The sequence below is a fragment of the Tachypleus tridentatus genome, chromosome 8 (genome assembly GCF_004210375.1).
Source record: "Tachypleus tridentatus isolate NWPU-2018 chromosome 8, ASM421037v1, whole genome shotgun sequence".
NCBI lineage: Eukaryota > Metazoa > Arthropoda > Merostomata > Xiphosura > Limulidae > Tachypleus > Tachypleus tridentatus.
Genome location: NC_134832.1, coordinates 85548537 through 85559361, shown reverse-complemented (window position 1 = coordinate 85559361; position 10825 = coordinate 85548537).

The window sequence follows — 10825 nt, the reverse complement described above, 5'->3', positions numbered from 1 at the left end:
TTTAATAGTACGGATCTTACAGATTAATTACTGAGTGTTTTTTATACACATAAAGCCTTTTTTTACGTTATTAGTTTAAAATATGAGTATAAGATTAATTTAAATATTCTAAGCTAGGCGAGTCTCACGAGATATTACTAGGATTACTGCCAGTAATATCGATAATAGTAAGGGTATCTAGCTGATAAATCAATACTTCCCAATCGTTACAAGATTTGTGATATTAAATGCTCATAACTAGACTAGCGCACAGAAGTGGCTACACCGATTAATAAGTTATTTTGATATTACTGTATTTTGTAGCTAGTTTGCTATAATAAGAAGTTATTGATAATTACTGGGTTATAACCGAATAAACTCAATCTAATTCCACTGGATGAAAGGCTGCCTTTCCAAATTATGACATAGAAAATTTTCAACACTAATATATCACATTTTCTTCAAACCAGACCCAAGAAAATCCTTGTGCAACACAAGGGAAACAAGATACTTGCCTGTCAACTTTCTTACTCTATTTTTTCAAGAGATTATTAACATAAGTCGAATAGTAACGCAACAGGATGTATTATAGTGACGTCAGATCAATTCTTTATCACAAATGTGTACTGTACTGCCATTTTAAGCCCTGAGGTGGAAAATATGTTTACGGGTAATTTCAAGGTTTGTACAAAATTGTACCCCTCATAAGATTATCCGTATACTTGTACAAGGTACGTGCTTTTGAAGACTTGAATAAGTCATATATATATATATCATGAAAAAGGTTTGTATATACATTTAGACTTATTAAAACTGTATGAATCAGCTATGAATAATTAGATTATATATTGGCGAAGAAATAATAGATAGCCTGATGCACGACTAGAGCATACTAATAAAAAATCAGAGTGAAAAACGATTGTAAAAGAAAACGTAGCTAGGAAAAATTAAAAGATGTCAAGCAGTCACATGGAAGATATTTTAGGTGTTGGTTGAAAGAAAAGTTGACCATACAACAAACTTTCTTGTTGCAAAATAACACTAACACACGATGAGAAATAATATGATTTAATATTCTGGAAATTGCTAGAAATATATAGGTTGTGTATATCTTGAACAAATAGTAAGGGTTACATGATACTTCTGTTATTTCAAATGTGTGACAAAACTAATGCATGAATTAGTTTTGTTACTCAAGTTATTTTTTCTTCACTAACTTTTAACATCAGGAAAACAAAAATACAAGTAACAGCCAGAAGGGGTAAATATCCTAACGCTTTCAATCATATACTTATATGTAGTACTTTTAAATGATAACATCTTTAAGAAATAATTACAGTGATAATACAGAACACAACAATATTTATTACATTTATACATATTTTTATTACTTTCAGAATGTAATAACAATATAAAAAAGGTTTACATTCTTAAAAAGACATCTTATTTATTTTATTCTTTCAGGATATAAAGTTGGTATATAGAGTTACATCCTGAAAATAGCACAGATTTATTCGCTTTATTTATATGGTTAACACTTTTAAGATATAATAACATTATATAGAGTTAGATCTGAACATAGAAATGTTTTACTTGCTTTTAAAAATCTTTGTATAGTTGGCACTTTTAAGGTATAGAATTCGTCGGTGGAGTTAGATATGGACATAAAAATGTTTCAAGTCAAAAACAGATCATGAAAATAGAAACTTGTAACTAGTTTTGACAAAAGTATATAGTAGTTAACACATTCATGACATAATGACAGTATATGTAGTCAACTTCTAAACAACTAAACCCCCGCTAGTACAGCGGTATGTATCCGGATTTACAACGTTAAAATGAGGGGTTCGATTCCACTCGGTGGGCTGAGCAGATAGCCCTTTGTAGCTTTTCTATACGAAAAACACATAAACACACACTGAACTAATAAATGTTTTAAATATAATTAATACGTTTTGTCATAATGAAAATAGAAACGTTATCTTGTTTTGACAACTATACACTGCACAAAATTTTTTGAAAAGTTTTTGCTGATTGTGACAGGTGGTTATGTACAAATATAGCTTTGGTTTTGCTTCATCACGTAGAAAATCTGAAAAATAGACAGTTAACTGTTTACCGGCAATATAATATTTAATTGCGTTTATGTTTCTAATACACTATTAAGTTCAACATAATTAAAAGTGTTTTGCTCCTGATTTTCATTTGTATCCAATGTCCGGTACATCACGTTGCAGTGTCCAACAGTAGTCAGCAAGCATTGACGGATTCCAGTTGCCCTGATATCGTTTTTACATTGTAACAATGTCCTGGTAAAACTGAAGATTTCGATAAAACGGTACATGAAGGGCAAATTTGAATGTGATTTTCGTGATCAGCAGCCAAAAATCTATAAGAAACACTCAACAGTGTTCAAGAAGCAAAACTTTGTTGTGCAGTGCTATATACAGTTAATATCTTCAACACTAAATCTTAAACATAGAAGTATTTTATTTGTTTTAAATATTACACGTAGTTAACAAATTCAGAAGATAATAACAGTATATAGAAGTAGATAAGACAGTGTTAGGCACTCATAGGTAAAGGACAGTCATTACTTTGTGCAACTACTGATTGAACATTTCTTGCTTTCTGAGCTATTGCCTAGTAATATCCATGAACTGTGCTTCTCAGTCATCAAAACCACAACAATCATTAAGCTGAACACGTGGTGAATAAAAGAGAGTTGCGCTCATTTTTTTTGTTTTTTTTTTATCTAAGCTATCAAATGATTCAAACAATGATGAAGGCACTACTTTGTGCAATTTACACTTGATTAATAGGTAAGACAACTGTGTAGTTGAAGAGTTATTGTGACTCCATGCTTACCTAGACACTGAGCAAATTTTCTGAGGTGAAAGATCGTCTGACATCTCGAGAGAATCTCTCCCATAATCTTGATGACAACTATATAGAATATGTCACCCTGTACGTACTATATGTTGGCATCTTTAACATGGGGAATATTATTGATCCATGAACTTTGCCGGAATGAATTATTTCCTCTTAAAAGCAGAACGATCAATAGCAGGAGTATGGAGACAAAGGATTTTATTTTGACGTTAAAATCGATGAGAACGAATTTAACTGTGAAAAACATACATGGAAGTATTATTGGAAAATACTTGCAACTTTTATTAAGACTAGTTAAAGAAGGTTTCACTTTTGACGTATGAATGTTTGTCAGATAGTGAATTTTCATGGAAGAGATACAAGTATCTAAAGTTCGATTACAGCAAGAGAAAGGAAACAGTTTTTCCCTAATGGTTTTAACAGTATAATTTTACCTATTGTTTTTTGTAGCATAGTGCAGAAATATTTTGACTTGATCAAGTTGAAAAATTTATGAGCATGTGAAATTTTCGGTAGAAAATGAAATTCACAGACAATGAGTAAAATATCATAAAAATATATATATACATGTGATGTCCCCAATATTTTATTTGTTTGTGACAAGAATGTTTTTAATCATGCAAGCTAGAATATTTAGAAAGAAAAATTTTAAATTAATATTTGTTTAGCGTTGTTTTATTACATTACGTAGCTTGAAAATGTAGACTGCACTTGTATTAGATTAAAGAATAAAGGGACATTTGCAGAGTAAAACGTTTTAATTCATACCAAAAAGTAGTGCACAACTTGTAAATGGAAAAAAAAAAGCGTTACTAAGGGAAGAAAATAATAGCATTGGCTAAAGCTAACAGTTAAATCTATGGAAATCATGGCTAAACTCGAGCCATCTCGATTGTTAAGAACCTGAGCAATCTAAATCCCCATTCATTCCTACTGGAACAGGGGATCTGTCGAAACAAAAATCAGACAATAGAGTAGAAGTGATGTCGATTCGGAGAGTTTGGTGTGTGTGTGTATGTTCCATTTGTTCATCAGGGACAAGAGAGAGCAGAGAACAGCATGGCCATAATGTGGCTAGTTGGGAAGCTCAAGTATTGTAAAGTTCTCGGATTTTTTAGTCCCACGTTCTATGGGTAAGGACGAACATGAGCACACATTAAACCTCAGGTTTGTGTTACTTGACCAGTACCTACTCCAAATTAAACACTAGTTAAATTTTTCACTAATAGAAACTGCATGACCTTACTCTGGTATGTAGATTGTTATATGAAGGACCGAACTCTCGATCTGTTTGGCTATCGTATTTTGAAACTATTTGGTCGTTTTTCTTTTCCTTATTGCTGATTGATCCCAATGCATTTTTCCGTTACATAATAAATCACCAGCACATCAGAGGACCATCATAAAGAAATGCCTGCTTGGCTCAAAGTGCTGACCAAAACAGTCCAGGTTATCATGGTCTCCTCATAGTTGGACTGACAAAGCTTGAGGTCTACTGATGTTAAATGATTATAGCGATGTCCACTCAGGAATACGTCATTAAAAAACTACTGTGTCTCGTCCCTGTGTAAATTACGTAGTATTGTGATTATATTATCATCATCTGATCATGATATTTATTTTGATTAAATACGTTTAATCACAAACAGAGTTTAGGATTAAGTGAGAATTGAGGTCATTCGACTCTGACCTAGATACAGCAATGCTCTTATTTGTCAGAAGTTTCGAGTCAATGTTTTGGCCCCGCGGGCTCTTTTAACATATGTTCTTCCCACTTTAAAAATTCTCATATCAATTGTTATGATATCACAATATTACTATTTTATGACTTCTTTAGACAAAACAACTTGACAGAACAATGTTTTACCCCAAAATACATGAGAATAACGCTCTGTTTTAATGTAGTATAAATAAAATAAAGTTATGTTGTATGGGTAATAAGCTTAGTATTTCACCAACAATTTATACTTATATATATGAAAAACACAACGTAATATTGGATTACAGAGGTTTTAGTGTTGTGACAATATTGACTATAAATTATACGCTGCCTGTGTTTACGATGAAACTTTTTCTACCTTTAAGGTATTTTGTAATATATGTTGTCATAATACAAAAATGTACGTATAAACAACGTATTATGCTATATACCATTATAACATAAAATAGGTGTTAAAGTTTTAAAATAAGTAACAATATAATATATATTGGGTGTTAACATTTTGTATTAAGTAACAATATAACATATGTTGGTGTTAATGTGTTGTTTTAAGCAACAATATATCGTATTTTGAATATTATCGTTTCGTACTGAATAACAGTATAAGTAAACAACTTATTAATATTATAGTCTGTATTCCTTTTAAAGTAATAATACTTTAATAATTGATAATTTCAGTTTGTAATAGCATTAGCTAACATAACAAAACGTGTCATAAGAACACATCTCCAAATAACCAATGAATAATACATGTTTCTATAAATATGGCTTTAGAAATTTTATAAGCTACGTTTTCGTGGCGTGTCATTTTGACATCATACTAGCAATAAATTAGTAATTCGTAACGAAAAAACATTTGGTGTAGGATTGTCATAAGCACAACCTACATATAAAGTAAGAACAAATACTGTTAAGCACAAACATTTGGCACACTTTAACTAATACCCATTGCCATTTTATAATTTATGAGTCTGCCTATTCAATCGTAGGCCAGATAATTTGTGAGCAAACCTACATAACTATTTATACACGCCATCTTGAAATAATTCTAATACATTTGTTTTCTGGTGTATAAGAGAGAGGAACCTCCTGCTGGAATTCCATTAGATCAATAACAGAAGCATATCGTAGCATGAAAGTGATGTCACGGATGCACGATATCAGCCAGTCAGATGTTTCAACACATTCCGAAATAGCTGCTGATAACTTCAGGACACCCTGTGTGTTTTGCTGTACAGTATCGTGTCAATAGGAACTTATGTAAATCAAAAACATACAGAAATTAAGATAAAAAACATTACGTAGCTTATTCGTAATGACGAGAAACCCACTTGAAGTAAAAATGTATTTTCAGGACGGCTAGTGTGGGTATTAACACTTTATTTTAATTAAAGTGCTAATACCCATACCAGCCGTCTTGAGAATACATTATTGCGTTACTTAAACTAAAAGATCAAATAGTGTCGACATGAGCTTACGTAAAACAAAAACATACAGAAATTAATGTCAAAGACATTACGTAGCTTAAACTAAGAGATCGAAATTCCTGAAATAATGTATTTAAGTTTCTATATTTTTATAACTTACACAGCTTTCGAAGTTACATCAATGCTTGACGCAATATAACATCAGCATTTGAAATATTTGTGAAAAATGGGTTAATATAACTTTGAAATCTACATTAGACTGGCGTAAACATTTTCCTGATATTGTCTTCATAAAGAACTTTTGTGATCTAAACTTCAAACTCCCATATTCTATTCACGTTATCTGCTTTATTTTTTTCCTAGAAATACTGTGTACTCTGATTCACTCATACTCTGATACTATTTTAATACACGAAATACACTATATACCAATTTTGAACTTGTACATCAAATTAATTGCATATATTTGCACATAGATGTACTATCAATGCAATATTGATTTTAATAAGACAACTCCATATATCGGAACAGGTGTAATGCATAAAACAAACGGGAATCGTAATTTTTAATAAGGTACTTATGACAAGAAAAACACCATTGTTATAAAACAATGTTAGTTACATCTAGCAGTTCCATGTTATACAAATCACACACTTGATAATAAGTAATGTCACATAAAAGGCAAATAAATACTCGGTCAATCAGCCATACAGTGTGTGTCATGAGTATTATTTTAACACTTTCCTTCAATTGAGTTTGTAATAATTTATCGCTGTTTAAAAATAGAATAAATATGTTTTAATAAATTACCATCACAGAGTTATACATGACTCTTCTATAACATTATTCTTTTCTAGTTGTTAAATTTTGTTTCGTGTTACAACAGCAGAGTTTATATGACTACATGAGAGCTAGGGTCATCACCTTAAATATGTAGATATAGTTTTAAGTTTTACCAAGCAGGGTGAAAAACAACTTTGGATTATTTATTGAATAAAACAGGTAAGAATGAACTTCAATAGAAAGTGTCAATAAGTCTATGAAAAAAAACTTTCACTTTCTCTTGCGTAAAAATTATACAACTGAATTTAATAGAATGTGGCGTTCCTTCCACAAATAACTGTTCTACAACATAAAAAAATCAGAAGCTGACTTTTCGAAACAAGGTGGAATATACAGCGATTTTGAGTGCATAAATTATAAGTATGGCACAGCTTTCCGTAAATTCAGACGCTTTGTAGAAGAAAGAAATTTTAGAAAAGAAATGTCTGTCATATTAAGTTATCATAACAACTACGAATCGGAGCAGTTTCAAAAGTTCTAACTAATAACCCTGAAATAACGTGAAAATGCTTAGAAACTTAAATCAATATCAGAAAAAGTTAATAAGTTAGTTACGAACTATTCCATCTTTTAAGTATAGGTTCCTGTTAACAAGCCAATTAATTGTTAGTCATTTGTAAACGTAGGCCAATGAGCGACGTGAAATAAAGTAAAAATCTAAATCATTGTTAAAGATCCAGTAAGTAATGTTCAGCTATTTATAAACATCGATATATGTTAATCACTGAATTGTATAAAACCACCCATTCCCATATTCATACTTAGCAAGCCTGTGCATGTTATGAAACCATCTATAATGATAGATAAACTTTGAAAAGACACTAAATTGTCATCATTCAATTGTATGAAACTATTTATAAATTACGTCATTGTTGACAGAATACTGAATTAAGTGAAATAACTTATAAACGCGGGTTATTGTTGGAAAGCCAGTACGTTGTATAAAACTAAGCCAAGTTAAAAAGACGCTAAATTATATAAAATATTCTATAAACATAGGTTTTTGTTGGCAAGCTATTGCTTTTTGTGCAACAATAAAGTTTATGCTAATGTCGGTAAAGTTAACGTTAAGCAAGCAATGTTCATAAGCCACTAAACTTTAATTTAAGTGAAACTCTGAAACTTACTCTCAATTCATTGAGATGTAGATAGCGGATAGTCTTATTTTTTGTACAAAATATTTCTAAATTGTTTTGAGTTTATCATTCGTTATAAGTCTGCATATAATTGATTAATAAATAATTAAATAAGCTTAAATTTATTTGTTTCATCTTTATTTAAGTAATTAATAACCTATACGCTTAATTTATTGATGGTGATCCAATATATTCTACACAAAACAATTAAAATGTAATGAGAATAGCTAGATGAAGCAAAAACCACTGACATATAAAATGATGCCAATCATCTTCATCATTCCTTTTATGTACATCAAATATTTGATGATGAACTTGTGATCTGAAACAAATAACTGGTAGTTCATTTTGTGCTGTACATAATTACCTACAAAGTCTTGTCAAAGATGACACTTCGAATGAACCAAATAACATAAGAGCACTCCCAGTTTCATTCTAATGAAGAATCATCATACACAATTGAAGACCAGCCAATCAGCAGGCTGTTTAGAATTGGCTACAAGTGTCTCAAAGTATCGATAACACGAACACCATCTACAAGCTAATGATCATTATTTGGCAATTGTGGCTTGCAGCAGCAGTAGGATACTTGTTTTGGGACATAATAAGATTTTTGCAGCCACATCTAGTTAACAATTCACATGCGGCGATTCCAAGAACAACAAGGAATGATACAACTACAGGTGGAGCACTATTCTTTATACAGAAAAGTCATTGTAAATTGTGTGAAATCATCCTTAGATCCATATCAATCAATATTCATAAGTCATTGGATTGTATGAAAATATCCATAAACCTAGTTTAATGTTGAAAGATCAATAAATTACACGCAATTATGTAAAGAAGTGAGTCAGTGTTAACAATACAATGAATTATGTAAAGCCATATTTAACCCTAGATTATTGTTGGAAAGATATTGCACTATATAACGCCATTCTGTCTATAAACTTAAGTTAATACTCGCAAACCTTTCATTGTGAAACTACGTATGAACCGAGATCGATGTTGCTAAGCAATTGAAGATTGAGTAAAATCGTGTTTGTAGCTAAACCATTGATGAGAAACTACTGTATTCAGTGAAACTTTATAAATCTGAGTCAATATTGAGACATCTAATTGTTTAAAATATTGTATAAGCCTACTTTCAAGATTACCAACGAATGACACGTATAGGAAATTTCCTGTAATTCTAGGTCAACGCTGGCAAGTCACTAATTTGTGTAAAGCCACCCATAAATATAAGGTGATTGTTAGCAAGTCCTTAAATTATATGAAACCATTTCTAAACGAAGATTAATTCATAAGAGTAAAACAGCATGAAGATTGAATAAGTGAATATATGTTACAAGGTATCTGATGACCCAGGGAATCTCAGAAGTAAACATTTCTTCATTGAGAATGACCTCAGAAGGAAGAAAAACTTACTTTTCAAAATTAGTAGGATTATCTGATTCGGCATATTAAAACATATGATAATAGGTCGTAGTTCACAAGTTGTTGTATTGTTTTTTTCAAATCTAGGTGACTATTAGAAACCGTTCTGTTTCTTATTTCTTGATGGTTTCTTTGTGCACAAACTGACGTCGAAAGAAGTCCATATTTCTTTATTTTGTGGAACCTTTATGATCGTTTTATTGTGTTATCATCGGATCAAACGTATTTTGATAAAAAGTTCGTAATCCAATCTTTAGGTTTTCTTTCCACAATTGTAAGGCTTGTATGTTTGTTGAATTTTGCGCAAAGGTACACAATGGCTATCTGTCCCTAATTTATCAGTGTAAGACTAGAAGGAAGGCAGCTAGTCATCACTACCCAACGCCAACTCTTGGGCTACTCTTTTACCAACAAATAGATAGATTGACCGTCACATAATAACTTCCTCACAGCTAAAAGGACTAGCATGCTTTTTGGGACGGGGATTCAAACCAGCGACCCTCAAATAACAAGTTGAGTACCCTAACCACTTGACCATGCCGAACCCAGTTGTAAGGCTTCTTAATACATGTAACTAATTGATTTACATTTTCTTCTAAATCTTGATGTTTAAATAGATGTTGAACCTATGAGTGTAATGAAATACTGAAACAATGGCATGTATATTTACATTTATTTCATAGTTGTTTTTTTCACTTTTTGTATTCCATTTTCAATGTGATGAATGAAAAATCGATAAACAAAACTAAACAGTTATAATAAAATCTACACAAAATGAAAATATAACTTATTTGTATTTCCATTAACATACTTTTCGACTTAAGTATATTTGTCTTTTGATGTTTCATATTTCCAGATAATCGTTTATGTTCAAACTATTATACATACATATATATAATTTATTTTATACCAGGATATCATCTAAACCATTATATCTATATTTCCAACTATCTGTACGTAATTTTGTCTATTGTTATATTTTTTACCTACCTGTGTATGGTATTCATGTACACACATAAATCTAGCCACTCACCCACATACCAGCTCTGGTTTCTTTTCCGGACATCACGAGAATGTAGATGAAAAACGTACATTAAAAACAGATTTCTAGCATTGAAACTTGCCCATGTTGTTGGCATACATTGCTGTATATGACCGTTTTGTAACACATAGATACATGCGTATATCTTTGATCTTTTCCTATTTGAGGTAGTACGCATTTCAGTAAACATTCCTCTGATGTTGATGTGAGTTAAAAACCTTTTCAACGTTATTGAATACAAAACACCTATGTAATTTATTGTTAGCTGTTTTATAATAGAATTATCTGTATGTGAATATTGTTACTCACGATGATTCGTAGTAAAAGTTCAGTTTATCACACAATGGAAAGA